The following is a 24,308-nucleotide window of genomic DNA, read 5'->3' as shown; positions in this document are numbered from 1 at the left end:
ATAGTCTCTTAAAAATAATTTTGAGCAATTAAAGTCCTAGTTTGTTAAAAATAAGTATTCTTACTCTCCTTCAGATACTTAGCAAATTCTAATTGTTTGGCTTAACGAGAACTGTGAAAACAATAAACGGGAATTAATTAAAAGAGGGCAGATCAATAGCTATATTTTTCACGTTTGTTTTTAATTTTGTTTTCTTCCTCATCAGTTAGTCATGTCGATATTATTTTAAGAAGTTAAGAGTGGCATGAAATGATCAAAATGCATAAATTACAAAAATAACAACAACAACAACAACATATTCAATGTAATCACACAAGTGGGATCTAAGGAAGGTAGAGTTAACGTAGACCTTAATGCATAAATTAAGATAATGTTGGAATTCATCCAGAACGGGTGAATTAGTGATCAAATTCAAGTAGAGGCAAAAGCTCTAGGTAAATTGTTCTTGTATGTCAATATGATGGACTAAGCTAATCAGTGGAAGATAGCAAATAGTCAATGAATTAATTCGTCCTCAAATGTCGGGCCGTGGTTATTCTTGAGTCTATAGTGACCTTGGTCCCTTGAGCATTTTCTTTATTTCTCTTGGGATTCCAGATTTTTTATTAACTCTAAAACTCCCCTCTAAAAAATTTCAATATGTTCAAATTTTCCATCATCTCCTAGATTGTTGAGGGTGATCCTGCGCGATTGAAGAAAACTCACATCTTTATGTGAGTTATAAGTTGATTCATCGCATAACCATAACTCGAAAATAAATGATATACCTTAGACGAGAGTTGCTCATAAGCCATCAAATTTCTTACAAAGGACTCCATAGTATAATCGATTCTGAAACAAGGGATTTTCATTGATCCCTTTTCGAACTTGATATCAAATAATGTTGTTTTATCCGCATCATTTTCTTCCTCAGATCCTATGAAGCTAACTCCAGCTTCATAAAGCTTTGTTGCACTTGGAATATTGGACCGCTGATATCCAAGGACCTTGGGGATTTCTTTTGACTTGGTTAATTGCAAAATGTTGCGACAAAAACTAATCTTGCAACATTCATTTTGCATGCTGGCATCATTCGTTGTCCATCTAGCTTTGATCGTATCATATGATGGGCGACAAAACATGTGTACCGCATCGACTAAATGGTCGAATCGTTCTGCATCTAACTCGTCGATTTCTGTTCTGGGTATAGATGTGACTCTTGGAAAGAGACTAAGTAAGGTCCGTCTCACCATAGATAAGAAGCTTGCTTCTGTAGGATGCTTAGTTATGTCATGTAGCATGGTGAGAACAAAGAAGGGGATTCGGTTTTCTAGTAACATCATGTCTTGAATTACTTGATCTATCATCCATAGCAAGTTGATAACTTGGTCTTCTCTTGGCTTGACTTCACAGCTCTCTCGAATAAACTCAACCAGAAAACAGCCATCAAGCAACAACATTTCTGAAAATGTGGCAACAATATCATGGTCAAGGTTCTCTTGATATCACTTTAGTTTGTGGGCTTTCTTTTTCTCCAATTCACTAATGCAACTTTCCACATCAAGCCCCTCTTTCCGCTTGAGAAACTGCCGTAGGTACAATAGTTTATACTTTCCCATCGAACCAAGTGCGATATTGTTTTTATGATAAGGACCAATTGAGATCAGCTTTGGCGTATAAGCATCTGGATTTGATTCACGTAGCCCCGCATTTACTTTGAATATAGTAGTGGATTTGATAGAAGAATTTTCCAAATGCTTAAATCTTTCATCAAAGATTTGATTTGCAGATTTATTGACCAATTGACCATGTGTTTCATCTATCTCGATTATATGCTCTACTTTCCTCCTTTCTTCTATCTGTAGTTAATTAATGGAAAACAGTCACATTTTTCGACTTTTCCAAATAAATAGTCACTATAAAATGATCAGACAACTAAAAAAATCTACAGATGAAATTTTTCTCCTTTTTATTCAGAGAAAAAGGACAGCAACTTTTCCAAAATAAAAAAATTTAAGTAGTTCCTTCAGGGACATCCAATGAAAATTTTAAGTAATTACTCCCACTGTTCCAATTTTATGTGATATCACTATTTAGTTAATTCCAAAAAGAATGACACCTCAAACGAAAAATTAACTATAAATATTTTTCAAGCACTATAATCTGTCGATCTTTTTTTTTTTTTTTTTTTTTTTTTTTGCTCTATATAATCTGTTCACAAGGTTGTATATTTCCTGTATCCTTGCTTATTCAGCGGAGGTTTGGCTGCAGTCCCCAACGCATGTTTCTCTGTTTTTTACCCGTTGATGAAATAAAAGGTATGTGACACCTTAGGCGCGAAATATATATATATATATATATATATATATATATATATATATATATATGAAGATAGTAGGTTAGCAATGTACTTATTTTTTATTTAATTAAAATGCCTTTACTATTTGCCCCCACCACATTAAATTCAAGAATAATTTTGTCATTTTATTCTAAAAGGAAAAAGAGATTGTCCTAAAGCTCCCAACTATTCTCATTTTCTGTATTTGAGAAGTCAACTATATATTCCATTTCAGGATATGCTTTCAAGATTTAATTTTAAAGACCCATGTTTTTTATTAATGATTTGTGTTCAAGTAATTTGAGTTTTTACAATTCATCACTCAAAAAGGAAGCGAAAAGAAATTAATTAAAACCAGAAATTCCACCAGACAGGTGGATGACATAACCATCGGAGTAATGGATACACCCAGTGTTGGTCCATCATTTATTTTGAAGAAGAAAACATCTCCCTCATTTTAAGGAAGAAAACACCTCCCTTATTTTGAGGAAGAAAACATCTCCCTTATTTTAGGGAAGAAAACACTTCTCTTATTTTGAGGAAGAAAACATATTTCTTGTATTTGGCAAATTGTCAAATATTTGCTTGAGTCACTAATGACATCAATAGGTTCATTTCATTTCTATAAATAGGAAGTCTTCTATCATTTGAAGATACACCAAAATCATTTGCTATACACACTAAAATCTCAGACAATACATCTGAGTGAGAGCAAAGTGAGGTATACCATAGACTGTATAAAAAAATAGTCTGTGAAGAAAAATAGAGTGTGAGTGATATTATAGTGAGGTGCGAAAATAAAAAATGTGTTTTCTTTTCAGGGTGTAGTGATCTTAGGAGTATTTATACTCATTACTACACAGTGTAAAATTCCTTATTATAGTGATATCAGCTGCTCTTCTTGACCGTGGTTTTTTCCTTATTCAGAAGGGTTTTCACGTAAAATTTTAGTGTCATTATTGCTGCATTTTATTCTTACTGATTTAACCATAAGTTAGTATTCCGCGTTTATCACTAATACCGTGAATATTGTTTTTGCGGATCTATTTTATTCCCAACACCCGGTGGTCGAAGAATTCACTGCCCCAAATGCTGAAATCCACAACCGTATAACAGAAAATAAGCCAAAGAAGAAGAAGAAAATTCATCCAAGCTTTAATGTTCATACGACCAAGAACAGAACCAGCTAATAAAAATTTGTAGTTGGACAAAAGTAAAACGAAAATAATATCTGAAGCCATAGGATAGAAAAGTTTCCAACACTATAACAGTGTGTAGTTTTGGGACTTTTGCTTGTTGAATGCTTTTTGGCCTAACTGTTTTGTCCAAAAAGGAAGAAGTTTATATCATCAAAGGCTATACACTTATCTTATTGAACCCACGAAAATGGATTTTAGTGCAACAGGAAGGAACATTGGAAGAAAAGAAAAAAAGACAGAGCGGGAAGACGAAGAATGGGAGGGAATGGCTTGACCTTAATAATTTTTTTTTTTTGTAAAAGACAGAAAAGCCCCCATTTACTATTGAGATAGTAAGGGCATTTTAATAAAATAAAAAATGGGTACATTCCTAATATGCTTTCTTCATGTAATAAGTTAGCAAAACAAACACACACACATATATATCTTAAAAAATTATAAACTTTTTATTTTATCTTTAATGATATAATTTACAGTCACACAAATGATTATCACTTATTTTAGTTCATAATTTCAAAAGTTCTTCTTTCTTAAACTCGGAGCTCATTCAAATATCGTCACATAAAACAGGACAGAGGAGTAACTTTTTCCCCCTCTTGGCGAACGATAATTTGCTTATATTGTTACCAATGAAATCAAGGACTGATTATATAGGAAAACATTTTTTTTTTAAGTTTATATAGAAAAATTCTACATGCTCACAAACACGTAGGGATCTAGTAGCTCAGTTTGTTGGCTACCTGAACTTTCACCTTGTTGGTGAGGGCTCGAATCCCCAATTGTAATCCCTCTTCCCAATTCCCCTTCCTCTACCCCTATGTAATCAAACAATTAAAAAAAATAAAAACATGTATTGTGTAATTGAAGTCAAAAAGGAAAAAAGAATTAGGAGCTCAACATTAAAAACAAAAAACAAAAAAGAGTAAAAAAAAAAGGTGAAGGTTCCAAATAGAGAGTTATAAATGTAATATACTTAGATCTGCTGAATTAGGCGGGTCAAAATGGGCTGAACTAATTTTGCCACCCCTGTTCAAATCTAATTTTAAATATTACCTAGCTTATAAAGGAGAACAATTAACTAAATCATTTTTTTTTGCGCGGATTGTCCTTCTTTGGGGGTGGTCTTTAATTTTTGTCCCTCAAATTTGTGGTCTTTAATTTTTGTCCTTCACTTGGTCTGGGTCGAACCTCAGCTCAGTTTTGAAGGCAAAATTTTGCCTTAAGTTGCGCCAAAGCTTCGTTGTATTCATGATTACGAATCATATTTATTTCTTTTGTGTGGAGATGTTGCTCCCAAATTTTTGGCTATCTCCTCTCTGCCTTTTACACTTGGAAAATGTTGTTGTGGATGTCCCAAAATTTTGTACCTAAACAAACATTGACTACTGATTTAAGAATTTCAAAGTTGCTCCATTGGTCTTTAAGTAGTTGGCCTAGATTTATTCATGCTAAGCTATTACCTCTTTAAATGGACTGGATGGGGCAAGTTTTTACACCCTGCCTTAAAATTATGCCTTTAAGGCATAGTTTTGAAGGCAAAAGCAGAGTTTTGCCCCGAATCATGCAAACCTGTGCCTTGCGAATCCAAACTCTACCTTGTGATTTTTTTAAAATTTTTGACTAAGCGGGGTTCGAACCCGAAGCCAAAGAATTCTAACAAAGGGCAAAAATTAAAGACCACCAATTTAATGAACAAAAAATAAAGACTATCCCAAAATAAGGACATTCCTGCGAATTGCCCTAACTAAATTAGCAGCTCATCTAACTTCATTCCCTAGGGCTTTTTATGATTAATTATTCTTAGGCAATTTGCATGATTGTCCCTATTTTGGGGTGGTCTTTAATTATTGCCCATCAAATTGGAGATCTTTAATATTTGTCTTTAATTCACTTTAAAAAGTGGCCGAAAATACCCCTGGATTCGAACCCTGACTAGTAAAAAAAAAAAATCGCAAGACAAACTTTTGTCCTAAGGCATAACTAAGTTACTGCCTTATAAGCTAGAATTTGCCTTAAGACATAACTAAATTCTACCTTATAAGACAGAACTTTAGCGAAATCTTGTCTTACGATATATATATATATATATTTTACTGAGCTGCAATTCGAACCTAGAATCTCGGGGTATTTTCAACTACTTTTTTAAGCGAGTGACAAAAATTAAAGACCAATAATTTGAGGGGCAAAAATTAAAGACCAACGCCTTTGAAGGTCAATCCGCACAAAAAAACATTATTCTTCCTCTAAATTTATACTCTATTGGGGCGGAGGTAGAGGGCTTAGAAGCCCAAATATGGGTTCTGGCTAATCGTAGCTTTTTCTTAAATAGTGTATGTATGTATGTATACATATATATATATATATATATACACATATATACATACATACATACACACATGACTCAATTATTACTTGCATCATTGTTCTTAAATTCAAAATTCATAAAGTCATGAAATCCTGATTCCGCTTCTGATTTTACTATGTGTGTGACCGGGGGGATTAAAGAGATACCTCATCCTTTGTAACTTCATTTGTTTGATCCAGTAGTGGAATTTGAAGAGTCTGATTATTGTCTTCCATTCCTCTTAGATAACTTCTTGAACTGTAGTTCCAAAACCAAATAAATAATATGGTTAAAAACGGCAATGTATCAAACTCTTTTATTCAAATCATAGATGGCCAGTTTCAAACCAATCTATTTCAACAAAAAGAAAGAAAAAAAAGGCATGGGATTTTCCTTATTTTAAGAAAAAAATTTTCAGAAAAAAAAAATGTTTTTCCAAACTAAACATGGAAACATTTTAGAAAACATTTTCCTCCATAACAAGCACAGCCTATGGGTGTGTTTGGTATGAAGGGAAATGCTTTTCATGGGAAATATTTTCTTGGAAAACAAGTGACTTTCTTATTTATTTTTTGGTGTTTGGTAAATAAGCAAAAATTATTATTGCAAGAGCGTTTATATGTAATCTAGGAAAACACAATGGGGTGGAATAAGGTCGGGGATGGCGGGGTCAAGGGGTGGGGATTGGGGGCGTTGGGTGGGTGGAAAAGAAACAATGAACTCAGAATGTCACTTATGAAACTTGTTTTCCCTACTTTCATTAGGGAAGTCAATTTTCTCATTTTTAAGGAATTTGTTTTTCTAGAGAAACTTGATCAGCCAAACATGCGAAAATTGGAGAATATTTTCCGAAAAATGTTTTCCTCCACACCAAACACAACCTACATATTTATTAATTTCTTAGTGTTGCAATGTACGGAAGCTAACAGAAAAGCTATTTTTTTTTTTCATAAACAACAAAATTTTAAAACTTAAATGGCACGCCATTCCAATGAAACACAACCATAAACATATCAAAAGGGGAGGGGTGGCTCAACCATATCCGTAGCGTAAAGTCAAATATTTATAAGAAGCCTTAAATTTATTTAATAAATTTTATATAGTCTTATTCGAATTCTTTCCCTCTTTTTTTTTTTTTTTTTTTTTTTTTTGTAAAGATGGTATATGGATCATTTTGTACTTATCTAGATTAATATTCACTTTGTTACATGCTACCTTCCACCATTTGAGATATTTAGTAACTCTATCCATTCCAATTTAAATAAATACTTGTATAAGAAACATTTATTGGCGGTTACGATAATTTATTTATAAATTTTCGTAGTCTAATAATCTCAATTTTGTACCACTAATTAAATAGATGTCAAAACAATTTCAAACATTTAGAATAATTCAATCTATTTTGAAGTAAAAAAAAAAGGTTTAATCCACTATTTACAAGAAATACTCAACTCTACAAGAGACTTCTATTTTTAAAAATTATCAAAGTCATCATCAAATTGTTCATTTTTATATATTGCATAACATTTATTACTCTCTAATTCATGTGAAGATGTTTTAAAAAATTATCAAAGTCGTCATCACATTGTTCATTTTTGTATATTGCATAACATTTATTACTCTCTATTTCATGTGAAGATGTATGACTGTGCGCGGAATTAAGAGAAAAGAAAGATTTTTGCAAATTGTGGTCTGAAGCAAGTTATTAGAAATTTTGTGACTATAAATCATTTCATTAAGGTTGAACGAAAAGTTTAAAATTAGATTTTTATTAAATATGAAAAATGTCATTCTTTTTCAAACTGACTAATAAGAAAAGCATGTTACCTAAATGGGAACCAAAAAAGTATAAAATTTGAATTATTTATTTCAATAACCTATCACTTTTCAAGAAAAGAAATATAAAATCTAGTCTGTTTTATAATATAGTCTCTTTTATTCATAGTTTTATAATATACTCGTAAAAAATAAAATTTTGGGGCCTTCAATTTGGGGGGACCTAAAGCAATTGCTTTAGTAAAACTTACACAAATAGCTACCTTTTAATATGTTCTAACTAGTTATAGCTATAAGTTGAAGATTTATAATTCATAGCTACTTTTGGCTGTATTTCAGTTGTATCTCGCATTTTGAAATACAGTGAAATATAACGAAATATAGAGAAATACAAAACACGTTAGAGTAAATTTAGGCTCTATTTTTGGAACATATTTTTTTAAAAAAAAAAATTGAGAGAAAAAATAGGCTACATTTTTTGGAACATAATATTATTTTCCTTTTTAAATAGTAAGTAAAATTAAATCAACCATATTTCACTCAAATCAAATTAAATTTAGGCTCTATTTTTTGCTTAAATTTAGGCTCTATTTTTGGAACATATTTTTTTTTTAAATTCTGGGAAATCAAATTAAATTTTCCTATAAATCATGCATAACTTCCATAATAGGACACTATTTATGAAATACAGAGAAATACAAAGAACACATGTATTTCAATATTATGAAATACAGAGAAATACAAAGAACGCGAGACATGGTAGAGTAAATTTAGGCTCTATATTTGGAACATTCACTATATTTACAACAACAAAAAAAAGATGAATACATTGAAATATAATTACGAAATACAAAATAAAACCCAACAAAGTAGAGTAAAAATGAGGCTCTATATTTGGAACATTCATTATATTTACACACAAAAAATGAATACATTTAAATACAATGAAATACAAAATGAAAATCATCTTCCTCACTAAAGACCAACGTGAAGAACTCGCAAAAACGACAACCACCGTGACAGTATGAAATGTGTAACAAAGAAGTTATCATGGGCTAGTAAGCAGCAAATGTATGAATCAGCGAGAAATCACATATGGAGTTCAGATCTGAACAACTAGAACTTTAAGCTTTTTGAGTTCGAAGATGGAGATGGTAGTAGTGGTGTTGACGGTGGTGGAGATGGAGAAGGGAGGGAGGGGGAGGAGAGGAGAGGCCAGAGATAGAGAAAGGGAGAGAGATAGAGAGGCGGCAGTGAGGGAAAGGAGAGATTATTTTTTTTAGGGTTTGGAGAAGATGACAAATCTTAAATGTGTAGTGAGGGAGAAGATAGAGAGGTACATGTATTTCAAAACTAGTTATGAAATGTAATTTTGGAAAAATAAAGCTACAAAAATTAAATGAAAAATAAGATAGTTATTATTCATAAATAAGTCTTAGAGGTAGCTATGACAAGTAAATTTTCCATTGCTTTAATGACTTTCCCCTAAAGTCGGCCCTGCAAAAGACTTCCTTTTATGTAAAAAGTTCATAGTTCTACTAACTAAAGATGAACTATATTACAAATGGCTAAATGCTAATCACAACATTGTAACTTGAGGAATTTAATTAATTTTATTGAATAAATCACAGAATGAGAAATGCCTCTTGAGCCGAGGGTCATTTGGAAACAACCTTCCTATCTTGAGAGATAGGGGCAAGGTCTGCGTACACTCTACCCTTCTCAGACTCCACTTGTGGAATTACAGTGAGTATGTCGTTGTTATTGTTACAAAATGAGAAATGCAAAAAGTTGCCTAGCTCTTTGGTTTATTTAGCCGCCTCTTCTTTTCCTTGTTCCTCTTGCTTGTGTTTAAGGATGAGAAGGTGGTACCTTATTTATAAGAGGATAATTAGAGGAATGAGATTACTACAAACACTCGAAAGACTTTTTTTTTTTTTGGAAAAACAATCTGAAGTCTTAATCTATATTATCATCATAATATATGGAGTAATACAATCATAGGTCAACGAGGAAAATTAAAGATCTATGGTGATGAAGAGCAGAAGTTTTGCACCTTTCTAACAAGTAAATATTAATCTCTACGCCAACCCAATGAATGCATGTCACGTATAGGAATATACTAAGTAGGCGTTTGGCATAAGAATTATTCACTTTATTCCAGATTTTTTTTTTCACTTTTCAGCGTGTGGCCATAAGAATTCTAAATACAAGTTGAAGTTGTATTCCGGAATACCAAAAACTCCAAAAACTTGTTTTTCAAAATTTTTCACTTTTTTCACTTTTTTACAACTACATTTCATCAAAAACTACAATTTCAAAAACTATGGCCAAACACAACTCCAACTCCAAATTCCAAAAAAAGTGATTTTTTTTTTGTATCTATGGACAAACAGGGCCTAAGAATAAATTTTCACTTTCACTTTTTCACTTTGCATATCAAGAGAAAGACAATTTTTTTATTTATTTTACCTTTAACATTAATTACTCATTTTCAAATTTATTCAAACTATATACCAATTAAATTGGGTTTTATTTATTGAAATGTTGTTGTTGTTCCTATTAGTTTACAATTCGAAAAACTTGTTGAATTCTATGGGATACACCTGATTATACTATCCATTGTATGGTCGAAATATCATTAAGGTAAGTGATTTGCAATTGAAATTCATGATTAGAGTGTGATGATGCATTATTATATAATTTGTCTAATGCGATATCTTGATAAATCAATTAACTAGAAGAATTCTAATAAAAAAAGAGTGAATTAATCAAGATTGTATTTTCTTTTACATTGATAATAAGAAGGTTAAAATTATCTATCTGTCTATACATATACATATATATACACATCTATCTATCTATCTATACTATATTAAAAGTTTGAACTCTCTAACTTGAAAGTTAAATTACATAAATACCCTCAATTTATTTATTAAAACGAAATTATTCAAATTACGAAATTACCCCTAGCCCGTATAAACTAAATTTTAAAACCTACAAATGCGCGCCGCAAATATTCTGAAGATACACCAAAGACTTCTGGAGAGACGCCTTATCCAACAAATACAGACTGTACTGCCTGCTTGAAGAGTCCTGTGGCTAGAGAAGTTCCTCCGAACTTCACCAATGATCACCATCCGAGAATCGCACCGTTTAATTTCTGCTTTCTTTTAAAACAAGAATGCCCTATTGCGCTTTTCCCTCACTCTTAGATATTCTCGGTATGGCCTCTTACTCTCCTTCAGTAATCTTTTTATATTTTTCTATTAGTCATCTTCTTCTCATAGTTTATCCCAAAAATGTACTTGATGGCCATCTTTTAGGCGTCATTAATAACTATTCCTTACATCTATTTTCACGGCTAACACTTAGGCCAAGTCTATCTCTGCCGAAGTTGAGTTTTAAGTTCTTATTTATCTACTATAAAATTCATATATGTACACATTTGTCATGCTCCTCCTTGTCTCTGTTTTTCCACTGCTGTAATCATATTACAGTTGGTTTATAAATCTTTCTATACAATTTGTTGCTGTTTTTAAGTGAATTTTGTTCTCCAAAATCGTTTTAATTTAAAGATGCTTCGAGTTGATCTGAATTTGAATTTTTACGCCCTTACATTTTTATGCTGTTTTGCTGCCTTCGGTTTAAAAGTATATAAAAGTTAGACATTCATTAACCCAAAAAAATGAGATTCTAATTTCGGCCAAAAAGTAAGTTCAACTAGGAACTGGCCTCAGAGCCCTTTTGGACCTCTGTATGATGTCTTATTGGTCTACTAGAATGATAAGATTCTAAATCAACGTACAAAATAGTTGCTGCAGTTTTTAATAGTCAAAGAGATTTATGATATCAAAATATACAAAGTGAACAAGACGAATGCTACAAAAACTGGGTTATATTTCTTCTTTACTTATTTCTTTAATCTTCCTCTACCATTTGTCTCTCTTCATGTTGTTGTACATGTTATCTTTTTTATTTTGTTTATTTAAATTTACTTTTGTGACCTTTTAGTTCTCTGTTTTCAATTTTTGAGTGGAATAATTAGTTTTTGTTTATTGGATGATGATCTGTGTTGTTTAAGACTCTGTATATGTTTGTATTTCTTTATGTTTTTGTGCGTGTTCCTCTTTTCTATAGTATGTATTCTGATCTTTATTTTTGAGTTTTGAGTTCTCTTTTTTGAATTTGAGAGTGAAACAAATTGTGGGTATTTTTTATTTTTTGGTTAAGATGATCTATGCTTTCAGATTCCATTCTTATTTTGCTTGATTACTTTTCACATGATTGTGTGCTGCTAAAGACTATCTTTGGGTATAACTTATTATTTTTATGAGAATTTTCTTTCTTTATGGTAATGATATAAGGCTTTTCAAGATTTTCTTTCCAGGTTTGGTTCTTTCTTTATGAGTATGGTCTAAAGATCAATTGAATGTCGAGACTCTGTATAGAAGGAAAATACTATCTTCATATAATCAATTTAATGGTGTAAGCGACATTCTAAAGGTTTTTCCATGGTCGTGGTGTCTCTGTTCCAATTGATTGCATCATGAGGTAACCTTAACCATGAATGAATATGATGAGGTTCATCAACTTATCTAAAAATTTGCAAACACCGAGAGGAGTTTAAGACAAATATTTAACTAAAGGCAGGGAATGAAAAATATATCAAATTGAAGATTTGCATTTTTTAGTGTCTGCCAGCGGTCTAATGACTAAACATGTGAAAGGCTTCCTCAATTATGTACAGAAAATTGAAAGAAGGAAGAGGTGAACTTGGAAAATAATCTCACTTTGCATTATGTGGACAATTTGAATTAAAAAAAATGTATAGTATTACTTAACTCGGCATACACGTGCCGAGAGACTAGTACTATATTAAAAGCATGAACTCCCTAACTTAAAAGTTAAATTACGTAAATACCTTTCTTATTAACTTTAAATATTTTATGCAAAAAAAACCATGGGGCTTATTTTTTATGTTTCATTTATTTACATTAAAAATATTTATTGTAATTAAATTATTTTATGAAATACTAACAATCAATTACCCATGGGGCTTACGCCCCTTGCCTTAGACCTTACGCTTCGCCAGGCATATGTAAAACGTCCGCCACATTATTTTTAATGATTTGACTCCCGAAATCTGAGCAATATCACATAAATTGGAACAAATGCAATAATATTTAACATCCTTATATTTTATTTTTTATTCCCTTAAAATTACTAGAAAAACTAACAGCAACACAAACTATGTCAGATGTTGTATAAAACATTTAAAGCTAATTAACTCTTTGGTTTGGCTGTTCGTAAATTCAAAAGTGGACTAATTGGAGTGTATATACTTGAGTTTCTTCTTCAGTTATTCTTTGCTTGACTTTTTTGAAGGATGAGAGATGGAAAATACAGAAGTGTAGGAAGCCAAAGAAGAAAATGATGTTGATGCTCAATAGACCTTAGTACTATATATAGATTTTCTTTTGTATGATTGCAAGCCTGCCAATATTACTAACGTGAAATAATATCACTTCAAGAAAAGTATCATAGAATAACTTACGCAAAGAAAATGGTATCATTGAACAAATAAAGCTTTAGGTATCATAGAATAAAGTGTAATGACATTAACTAAGAAAAGCATCATAGAATAAAGTTTTAACTAGTTAATTAAGTTTCAAGTCAATATTTATTCTTGGATTTCATGTCTAGTTCAGCAGAAAAAAACTAAAGTTTTCCAATTCTTTTATAATATTGCATTATTGCCTTTGACATTTCCAGTTCCAATAGTAAACATGCGGTGGCACTATTTTTATAAATTTTATCTCGGATGTTACGAATTGTGACGTCTAGTTTGTGACATGAGCATATTGTAATAAAATTTAACTGGGGAAACAACTTGCACCAATCAAGTTATCTCAACTATAAGTGTAACACCTCGTGCATTTGGGTTAAGATTTGACTCATAAGACGGGGGTATAATGAATCCAATTTGAGTAGTGTATAAATGGTGTTTGAAACCCAATTAAGACATGAGAAGAGTCTTTGGGCAAAGTAAAGTTGAAAACCACTCTACGGGGCATGTTTGCAAGTGAATTTATAGAAGGTATTACTTCCAACGACCATAACCCCTTTATTAATTAGGAATTTGGGAAAAATTCCTCTTTGAAAGTTGTAGAGATTTGAAATAGCTTTCCAACGGTATATTATGGGGGTCAAACGGACATCTGTTCAAAGATTTATGCCCATTTTACTGAAGCCCATCTTCGCTGGAAATTCTACCTGTGTTACGGTGGACGTTACGGGCCGTAACACGTGTTACGGGACCGTAACATGGAGCCGTAACGTCCCAAAATTTTCCATAAACTCACTGGAAATTTTCACTAAGGAACGGTCCCAAGTTACGGTCCATCCTTCGTGTTACGGGGCCGTAACATGGGGCGTCCTTTGGTCCGTTAAGTACGTTTCGGGTCACTTGACTTCGAGAGGCCATAACCCTATCATAAATTGGGAATTTGGGAAAACTCAAAGAATTAAAGTTGTAGATAATTGAAATACCTTTCCAACCATAGGTCTTGGGCCTACATGTGACATCGAAATAGGGATATATGGACGTTTTAATACAGAAAGGTCCCAACCCGATTTCAAGTCGGGTCAAACCCATTTCCCCTTGGTATTTAAGGGAAATGCTCAACCCTAGCATCCCCATTTTCTCATATTTTCAGATTTTAGAGATAGATAGAGAGAGAGAGAGAGGAGAGTTAGAGAGAGAAAGTAGAGAATCAACCAAGTTGAAGGCCCCGAATCCCGAGGCTCGTGAAGGATAAAGTGTTGTACAAGTTGTTGCCGTCGTTCTAAGCTAAAAATCGAACTTGGGGATGTTGTTTTCGTGGTGACTACTCATAAAAGGTAATGTTTCTACTCCCTAATCATTTATAGTTATGAATTGATGAATTCTTGGGAGAATAATAAATGGGTTTGATAAAGAGAATTATATAAACTATGCTAGAGTTTTTGGATTGTTGACTTGGGATAGTTGTATTCATGTGGGTGATGAAGAATGATGTTAATTACATCTAATTGAGATTGTAGAATTATCTAGAAGTAATAGAATGGGGATTGGGGTGAAGAAAACACCATTAATGAAGGTTATGGAACTTCATGCCCACCAAGTGTTTGATAAAATGCTTAGATGAACAAAACATTGATATTGTTGCTAATATAGAATCCCTATGACTTGTATTGCTATAGATTGAAGTTGAAGGGATTGAAGGACATTGTGATACGCTCAAAAGCGGGAAGTTAAGGTATGTAGAACTTCCATCCACATGTGAGAATCTCTATGTTCTTCCCCATGACCCGTTTCATAAAATTCATGAAGTTCAAATCCTAGGGCATTAAACCCAACATATTGGTAGCCCGTAATTATGTATTTATGTACATGAATTTTGTATCTATATTCGTTATTGTATTCCTAATCTTCCATTACGGTTATTAGGAATCCTAGCTTAATCCATGAATCATGAATTCTTCCTCATGTGTTCTCATTATGTTTATATGAAACTTTATGATTTCATCCAGCAAGTTACAAGCATGTTTTCAAGACAAGTATATATATATATATATATATATATATATATGATTTCGAACTATTGTTATTACTCATGAACCAAAAACATGTTTTGCAAGACTATGACAAGTTATCTTATGAAACTATACAAGCAAGTTATGATTCATAATATACCATGGGCAGCAAGTGCCACTATTTTACATGTTCATGTTTTGAGAGTTGCATTAATTACCGAGGAGGGCTTCAGATAGCCTGAAACTACGTAGCCACCGTAGGTTGAGGATCGTTCCACCCATGTCCCGGACGATCTCTCATAATAACTGGATCCTTTCATATTTTATCAAATCTCATGTTCCCTGGCAAGGACTGAGTGTTCTGCTGGCGGGACGCAAGCACCAGACCATGGATCGGTTATAAGTTATTGCTCTCCCTACTTATCATGATTTACTGATGATATATATATATATATATATATATATATATATATATATATATATATATATATATATATATATATATATATATATATGTACTCATGCTCATGTTCATGTTCAGGTTTTCAGTTTCAGTTCTTATCATGTTATTCCATGTCCCATGTTATTTCTTTCAGTTGTTTTACATACCAGTACATTCAATGTGCTGACGTCCCTTTTTTATTGCCCGGGGGCCTGCATTTCACGATGCAGGTACGAACTTACAGGACGACGCCTCTGCTCATTAGGATCTGCACGTACCAGCTTATTGGTGAGCCCCATCTCATTCGGGGTTTAGTTAACTTTTGTTTATGATTAGTTATGCATCTAAGGTATGCTGGGGGCCTTGTTCCAACAAGTACGTTTTATGTTCAGACTCTTGCTAGAGGTTTCATAGACTAGGCAAGTCAGTTATGTCATGTCAGACATTCGGAGTCGTATAGCCATTTTGGCTCATTCATGTTATTTTCGCACTCATGTTTAAACAAGTATTTTATTAAGCATTATGACTTACTGCGTTTTATAAAGGTTCATCATGCATTCGTGTTATATTCCGCTTATGTTATGTATCATGATGATTCAGCAAGCCATGTGGTTCGCTCGGTCACATGCAGTCAAGCACCGAGTGCCGTGTTACGTCCAGGCCATGGTTCGGGGCGTGACAATAAGATGAGGATTAATCACAATTGATGTGAAAATTACATGCTAACTAATTATGATTAATAGATAATGAATAGTTTATTCATATAAGATACATGTATATAAATCCTCCCTTTTTGGGAAGAAAATAAAAGTAGGGAAAAAAGAAGCCTGAGAAGATATCTCCCTTTTTGAAAAGCATATAAGGGGTACTGGTATGATGCTGCTAAAAAAATGGGAGTATAAGGGAGGGGGTTTAGAAAAGAATAATCAGGGCATTTTTGTTGGTTCCCGCCCCTTGAAATGAAGCCTTGGCAAGGTATATAGGGTTTGTATTTGGAACAATTACTTTGACTAACTCACATTCACAACATAAAACGTGCTCTACCATGCTCTAGTAAGAAATGGTATTGGGAAAAGATTTGTTTTGTATTAAACCAAATGGAAAAGAGTTACCAATCCAAATCATTCAACATCTCCTCTCTTGGCACTGCATTTCTAGCCTTGCAGAATAGGTATCCTCAAGAATACACAGAGGTTGGACTTGGGAACACTAGCACTACTACATACACCGAAAAACATCCTTGAAATTAATTCAAAATATAAACATCCTCATCTATCTCTGCATCCCCCGCCCCTCCCAAAACCACCCACCCTAAATTTTTACCTATAATCAAAATAATATCATATTTTAAGACTAAAATGTAACTTTGAGTACAACCAAAGCATATTTTACTAATTACTTTAAACGTTTTGATATGCAAACAAAATAATGTATTTTTATTATACCCTAGTGAGATACCTTAAGAAAACAAAATTATGATATTAAAAAATAACGGCCAACATTGTAGCTGACAAATACAATTTATTCGTTTAATTTATTGACATGGTAACATGGTTTTTATCTTCCAATTCAAGTTTAAAGTAATCTTTCAATTAAATTCCTAAAAAAATAATATATACTAATTTAATAACTCTATTCATCTTCATCTCGAAAAACCAATCATACTTAAATTTATTATATTGCCCATTAAGATTGTCACAAATGTCATGTCACATTTAATAATTTGCTCGCTACTTGGTGTAATATCCTTACCCTATTCTCATTTTAGTATTGGGAATAAGCCGTACTTTCAATTTAATCTTCTTAACACTAATTTTCGTTATTATATGCGATCTATTTCTCTCCCTTATTTTGATTTTATTATGACACTAACCTCCTTTTTAGTATTTAAAGTTTTAAGATAATCTTTGAATAATTTTAAAACAGTTTAGATAATAAGATAATAGATTTGGTCGAAACCTAGATTCATATAATGAACTTATTTACATTGAGATTTTGTATTCGAATATTAATATGTCATCTAATAGATAAATGAGCATTGTTAGGATTTTAATCCCAAATCCGACCTTTGTAAGCAGGTTCCCAGGAAAGATTGGAGGGTCACAGCTGGACCACTTAAATACCAACCTCCTTAGACAGAACCTACTTACGCCGTGATGTAAGCGAAAAATAAATAAATAACACACAGAGATTTATAGTGGTTCACCCTCAATGTGAGAGCTACGTCCACATTGCTGCTGCAGATCTTATTAAAGAAGAAATATTACAAGTGTTTACAACACTCAACCTCACAACCCCAATCCTAATTTCACTCAAGAATTTTTTACTAAAAATTCTCTCAAAAGCCTTCTTTTACTTAGGTCTTTCACTAAGAGTATTTCTCTTAGATTTTTCTCTCTCTTTGAGATGTGTTGCCTTCTTTAATTTTTGGTGCTATTTCCAAATGAAGCTTAGAGCTCTATTTATAAACTTCAAATAACGCGTGAACAGTAACACGCGTGAACAATAAACCGCGTATTTATACGCGTGAACAGTACTAAACAATTCTCCCACTTGAAGGCTAATTTTAATTTGTCTTCACACTTTGATCGATGCAGCAGCTCTTTCCTAGTTTCATACTTCGTGCAGGCCAACTGAAGCTGAACATTGCTTCAGTTTGTCTATCGTCACTGCCTTTGTCAGCATGTCTGCTGGATTCTGACTCCCTACGATCTTCTCAAGCACTAACGCTCCATCTTCCAAAGCTGATCTAATGAAATGGTACCGGAGTTGTATGTGCTTCGTTCGAGCATGGTAGACCGGGTTCTTTGCAAAATGAATGGCACTTTGGCTATCACAATATAGCACACTTCCCTCGTGGTCCTGATTCAATTCCCGCAGAAAAGATTGTAGCCACATCATTTCCTTTGTGGCCTCCGTCACAGCAACGTACTCAGCCTTACAACTAGAGAGAGCTACTATTTTTTGCAACTTGGAAACCCAAGAGATTGTAGTACCTCCGAAGGTGTAAACATACCCCGATGTGCTCTTTCTGCTATCAACATCACCACCGTTGTCAGCATCAACATACCCTTGCAATCCTGTTTCTGATTTTCGGAAATACAGAGCTGAATTCGAGCTGCCTTTCAGATATCTGAATATCCATTTCATAGCCTCCCAGTGTTGCTTTCCCGGATTGCTCATAAATCGGCTGACAACTCCCACTGCATATACAATGTCTGGCCTTGTACATATCATTGCATACATAAGACTACCGATTGCAGATGCATAAGGTATCTTGTCCATCTGCTTCTTCTCATCCTCGGTTGTCGACGACTGATCCTTTGACAACCGAAAGTGTCCAGCCAAGGGAGTGTTGACTGGCTTGGCATCATGCATGCTAAACCTTTTGATAACTTTCCTCACATATTCTTCTTGTGAGAGTTTGATGCCCTCCTTGCTTCGGTCGATTCTCATCCCAAGGATTTGCTTTGCAGCTCCCAAATCCTTCATTGCAAACTCTTTCGATAACCCTTTTTTCAACCGATCAATCTCCTGTAGGTTTGCTCCTACGATTAGCATGTCGTCGACATAGAGTAGCAGTATCATGTACGAGTCTTCAAATTTCTTGAAGTAACAACAGTGATCTGCCTCGCACCTTGAAAAATTAGCTTTCTTCATAAAGCTGTCAAACTTTAAATACCACTGTCTTGGATCTTGTTTTAGTCCGTACAGACTCTTTTGAAGTTTGCACACTAGATTCTCCTTTCCTTTGACTTTGAATCCCTCCGGCTGTCGCATGTATATTTCCTCGTCTAGATCACCGTGAAGAAATGCAGTTTCACGTCCATCTGTTGCAGATGTAGATTTTCCTTTGCTACCAGTCCAAGAACAGTTCTGATAGTCACCATCTTGACTACAGGAGAGAAGATCTCCGTATAGTCGATGTCTTCTTTCTGTTGAAATCCCTTTGCAACCAGCCTTGCTTTATAACGCTTGCTTTTATTGGGTTCTTCCTTTATCCGATAAACCCATTTGTTTTGCAATGCCCTCTTATCCTTTGGCAACTCGGCTAACTCCCATGTATGATTTGTCGATAGTGTATCCATCTCATCTTTCATTGCCAGCTCCCACTTAGTCGATTCATCGACTTGCATTGCTTCTTCATAACATTCCGGCTCCCCTCTATCAGTGAGTAGAATGTAGTTGAGGGATGGAGAGTACCTGTGAATCGGCTTCCTGATCCTGGATGATCTACGCAGTTCTGTGATTGGCGTCTGTTTATTTGTTTCAAAATCAGCACTTTCATCAACACCTTCTTGGATTGTTTGTTCCTCTGCCTCGGTTGTACCTGGCTGCGGCTCAGGTGTCGGAAAGTCCCTCAAATCGACTATTTCCGATTCCTAGTCCTGACATTCTGAATTTTTTTGCAACTTGTCTTTGTATAGTACCTCTTCGTTGAAGACAACATTCCTGCTTCGGATGATCTTCCGATTTTGTTCATCCCAAAATCGGTAACCAAGCTCGGTGTCACCATAGCCAATAAAGTAACACTTCTTTGATTTTGGATCAAGCTTGCTTCTAGCCGTATCATCATTATGAACATATGATAAGCAGGCGAACACTTTCAGAAATGAAAGATTTACCTTCTTGCCACTCCAGACTTCTTCTGGAATTCTGAAATCCAAGGGAACTGACGGTCCTCGGTTAATTAAGAAGGCCGCGGTATTGACTGCATCTGCCCAGAATGTCTTGGTCAGTCCAGAGTGTATTCTCATACTTCGAGCACTCTCGTTCAATGTTCGGTTCATTCTTTCGGCTATTCCATTTTGTTGCAGCGTTCCAGGAATAGTCTTCATCATCTTGATCCCATTATCGGCACAGTACCGTTTGAAATCACCATCGATGTATTCTCCGCCGTTGTCGGACCTTAAACACTTCAACTTGAGGTTTGCTTCATTCTCGACCATGGCTTTCCATTTTTTGAATACACTAAACACGTCGGATTTATTTTTCATAAAGTAAACCCATACTTTCCTGGTTGAATCATCAATGAAGGTCACGTAGTAGTGTGATCCTCCAAAAGAGGGGACAGTGGTAGGTCCCCACATATCTGTGTGCACCAATTCCAGTTTCTCGACCTTCAACTCCCTGCCTGCATTTGAGAAGCTTACGCGCTTTTGTTTTACGAGAATGCAGCTCTGACACGTATGAAGGTCCACCGTCTTCAGCTCCGGAATTAAGCCATTTGTCACCAACAGCTTCATCCCCTTCTGGCTGATATGCCCCAGCCGACAATGCCACAAATCTGTCTTCTTTGTGTTGTCAACCACAACAACAGTATCATGACAGCTAGTCGTCATGTAGAGAGTGCCAATCTTCTTTCCTCGGCCAACTACCATATCACCTTTTGCCACCTTCCAAGACCCATTACCAAAGTTGAGATCATATCCCTCATCATCAAGCTGACCTACTGAGATCAGGTTTCGCATCAGCTTTGGGACATGTCTAACTTTTGTAATCTTCCACGAGGATCCATTTGACATCTTCAAATTAATGTCTCCTGTGCCAACAACGTATAGCGGCTCTCCATCGGCTAAATAAACTTTTCCGAGATTCCCAGCCACGTAGTTTGTCATTATATCATGACGTGGGGTGGTATGAAAGGACGCTCCTGAGTCAAGCACCCAAGAGTCTATCGGGCTGTCAACCGATAGCAACAACGCATCGCCAATGTCTTCCGTAGCAGCGTTGATTCCATCCCCCGTGTTGTCCTCCTTCTTTGGCGCCTTGCAGTTCTTCTTGAAGTGACCTGGTTTTCCACAGTTCCAACACTCAAGTGTTCGTCCTGGTCTGGATTAACCTCTGCCATTCTTTGACTTCGATCTGCCCCTATTTCGGTTGTAGTTTCTGTCATAATTTCTGCTTCTGTTTCAACATTAAAAGCAGAACTCGTCGATGCCTCTCCAGAATCTGTCCTGCGCACCTCCTCAGAAAGGATACGATCCCTAACATCGTTGAACTTTAGTTTGTCAGTGCCGATAGAATTACTAACCGCTGCTCTCATTGGCTCCCAGCTATTTGGTTGGGATGCCAACAAAATTAGAGCTTGCACTTCATCATCGAAATCAATTTTTACCGATGACAATTGATTTACAATGGTATTGAATTCATTTATGTGTGTAGCAACATGAGCATTTTCCATCATCTTTAGATGAAATAGTTTCTTCATGAGAAATACCTTATTATTTGCCGAAAGTTTCTCATACATGTCAGACAATACCTTCATCATATCTGCGGTGGTCTTCTCCTTTGCCACGTTGTGAGCAACGTTCTTCGACAGCGTCAGCCGAATGACTCCCAGAACTTGTCTGTCGAGGAGATTCCAATCTGCTTGCTTCATCTCCTCTGGTTTCGGACTCAGAGGTTCATGAAGCTTTCTGCCATATAAATAATCTTCAATTTGCATTCTCCAGAACGCAAAATTTGTACCATCGAATTTACCGATGTCGTGCGTCGTACCATCTTCGCCTCCCATCGTTTCTAAATCACAACACAACCTGTTGCTCTGATGCCAGTTGTTAGGATTTTAATCCCAAATCCGACCTTTGTAAGCAGGTTCCCAGGAAAGATTGGAGGGTCACAGCTGGACCACTTAAATACCAACCTCCTTAGATAGAACCTACTTACGCCGTGATGTAAGCGAAGAATAAATAAATAACACACAGAGATTTATAGTGGTTCACCCTCAATGTGAGAGCTACGTCCACGTTGCTGCTGCAGATCTTATTAAAGAAGAAATATTACAAGTGTTTACAACACTCAACCTCACAACCCCAATCCCAATTTCACTCAAGAATTTTTTACTAAAAATTCTCTCAAAAACCTTCTCTTACTTAGGCCTTTCACTAAGAGTATTTCTCTTAGATTTTTCTCTCTCTTTGAGATGTGTTGCCTTCTTCAATTTTTGGTGGTATTTCCAAATGAAGCTTAGAGCTCTATTTATAAGCTTCAAATAACGCGTGAACAGTAACACGCGTTTTTATACGCGTGAACAGTAACACGCGTGAACAGTAAACCGCGTATAAATACGCGGTTTACTGTTCAAGCGTATAAATACGCGAGAATTGTCATTCTAATATTATATGTATAAGCAATTAAACTTTTTTTTTTCAATTGAATTTGGTTTTAATTTTTTATTATTTTTGGTAATTAGTAAATTTTCATACAACTTTCACACAATATACATGTGAGTCATTTGCAGTTTGCTCCTATTTTGTGCTGGTCTTTAATTTTTACCTCTCAAGACAAATAATTTTTTGCAGTGTGTTATATCCTACGTTAAGGATCACCCATTTGAAGGACAAACCTGTCAATTTCTTCAAGATATACGTTAGATTGACTTCTGCATCCCACTTTATGAGTTCATCCTTTGTATATAATCTGCATCGTACTACCAAATGAAGGACAAAGATTGGTGAGATTTTAAATTTTAAATACGTTGTTTAAATATTTTTTTATCGTTTAATCTTTTTTTTATTTTAGATTTATCATTTAAGATTTCAATTAATTAATCTTACAAAGCATATATATATATATAGCATGACTTCTCTCATCATAATTAAAAATACTGTATTTTCATTTTATCTGATACTCAAAAAACGACACTCTATTTCTTCCTTAGTTTTATCATTTGATGCTTACCAATATGTTCATATAACTTTTTCTTGTATTAATTTAAAATTTAAGATAAAAATGATTTAGGCGGTAGGAAAAATGATTTAGGTGGTAGGATTCAATTTTGTTCCATTAGTCTGGCATTTTATGGATAATGTCAGTGTAGTACTCAATTATCGTTAAGTATTTTGCACTTAAAACACTTTGGTGATTGGGAAAATTAACTTGATAGTGACTGAAGAGATTATTCTGGAATGGATTAAGCTGTTCAACGGATAGAATCTTGCATATTCTGCTCTTCATCAGTGAAAATAGCTAGCAATTATATCAACTTGCTGGAATTGTTTTTTCGATAAAAATTTATCTGGCATCTGCTACTACAAAGGAAAAACTTACAACTAATTATGCATGTACCTGTTGTAGTCTTTATTTTCTTTTTCGATATTGCTCATGAAAAACGTGACTCACCTCTGTTTGTACCAAAAGATTGGCTGAGCTCTTTTGAACGCTATAGCTTTGCGCCAAGCAGTATTTTCAGTTCGGCGGAATTGCTTTCAGCTACTTGGACTTGATATAAAATGTAGTCTTGATGTAATTGCTACTCATTCTGATGAAGATATCTTTTGTTCATGTCAACAACTTTTTTTTGGAAAAAAAAAAAGAAAAAGGAGTAAAAATTAGCATAGTCATTATGACTGCAAAATATAAGACTACAATAAAGAACACAACAAAACACAAAAATAGTAAATATAAGAAAGATAAAAAATAAAAAAATAAAAAACTTGATAATTAATGGGACCAGTCATGAAAATCTGCATAATGTACTTTCGTTTCATCAACTTATAGAAGGTATAGCAAGCTTGATAAACATGAGGAAGCCAACGTGTAATCTCTGTCATAATTTTAGGAGGATTGTAACCAACTTAATATATAGGTTATAGATATATAATCAAATATAACTTGAAAGTGGTGCTAGATGTCAAAATGATCTATATC

General features: G+C 34.3%; 1 long non-coding RNA gene and 1 pseudogene across 2 annotated transcripts; one reads left to right on the top strand and one right to left on the bottom strand.

The window, feature by feature from the left end:
* Nucleotides 1–655: 655 nt before the first annotated feature.
* Nucleotides 656–6,096, bottom strand: LOC132613405 (UPF0481 protein At3g47200-like; annotated as a pseudogene).
* Nucleotides 6,097–10,668: 4,572 nt separating this feature from the next.
* On the top strand, nucleotides 10,669–16,200 carry LOC132615138 (uncharacterized). 2 transcript variants are annotated; one of them, XR_009572592.1, is made up of 3 exons: nucleotides 10,669–10,860; nucleotides 14,882–14,937; nucleotides 15,887–16,200. It is a non-coding gene; the product is annotated as an uncharacterized LOC132615138 (long non-coding RNA). The 2 variants fall into 2 exon arrangements; XR_009572593.1 differs by lacking the exon at nucleotides 10,669–10,860 and adding an exon at nucleotides 13,308–14,539.
* The last annotated feature ends 8,108 nt before the right edge of the window (nucleotides 16,201–24,308 follow it).

This window comes from Lycium barbarum, chromosome 10 (assembly GCF_019175385.1).
Source record: "Lycium barbarum isolate Lr01 chromosome 10, ASM1917538v2, whole genome shotgun sequence".
Classification (NCBI taxonomy): domain Eukaryota; kingdom Viridiplantae; phylum Streptophyta; class Magnoliopsida; order Solanales; family Solanaceae; genus Lycium; species Lycium barbarum.
This window is presented reverse-complemented; position numbering and strand designations above follow the sequence as displayed.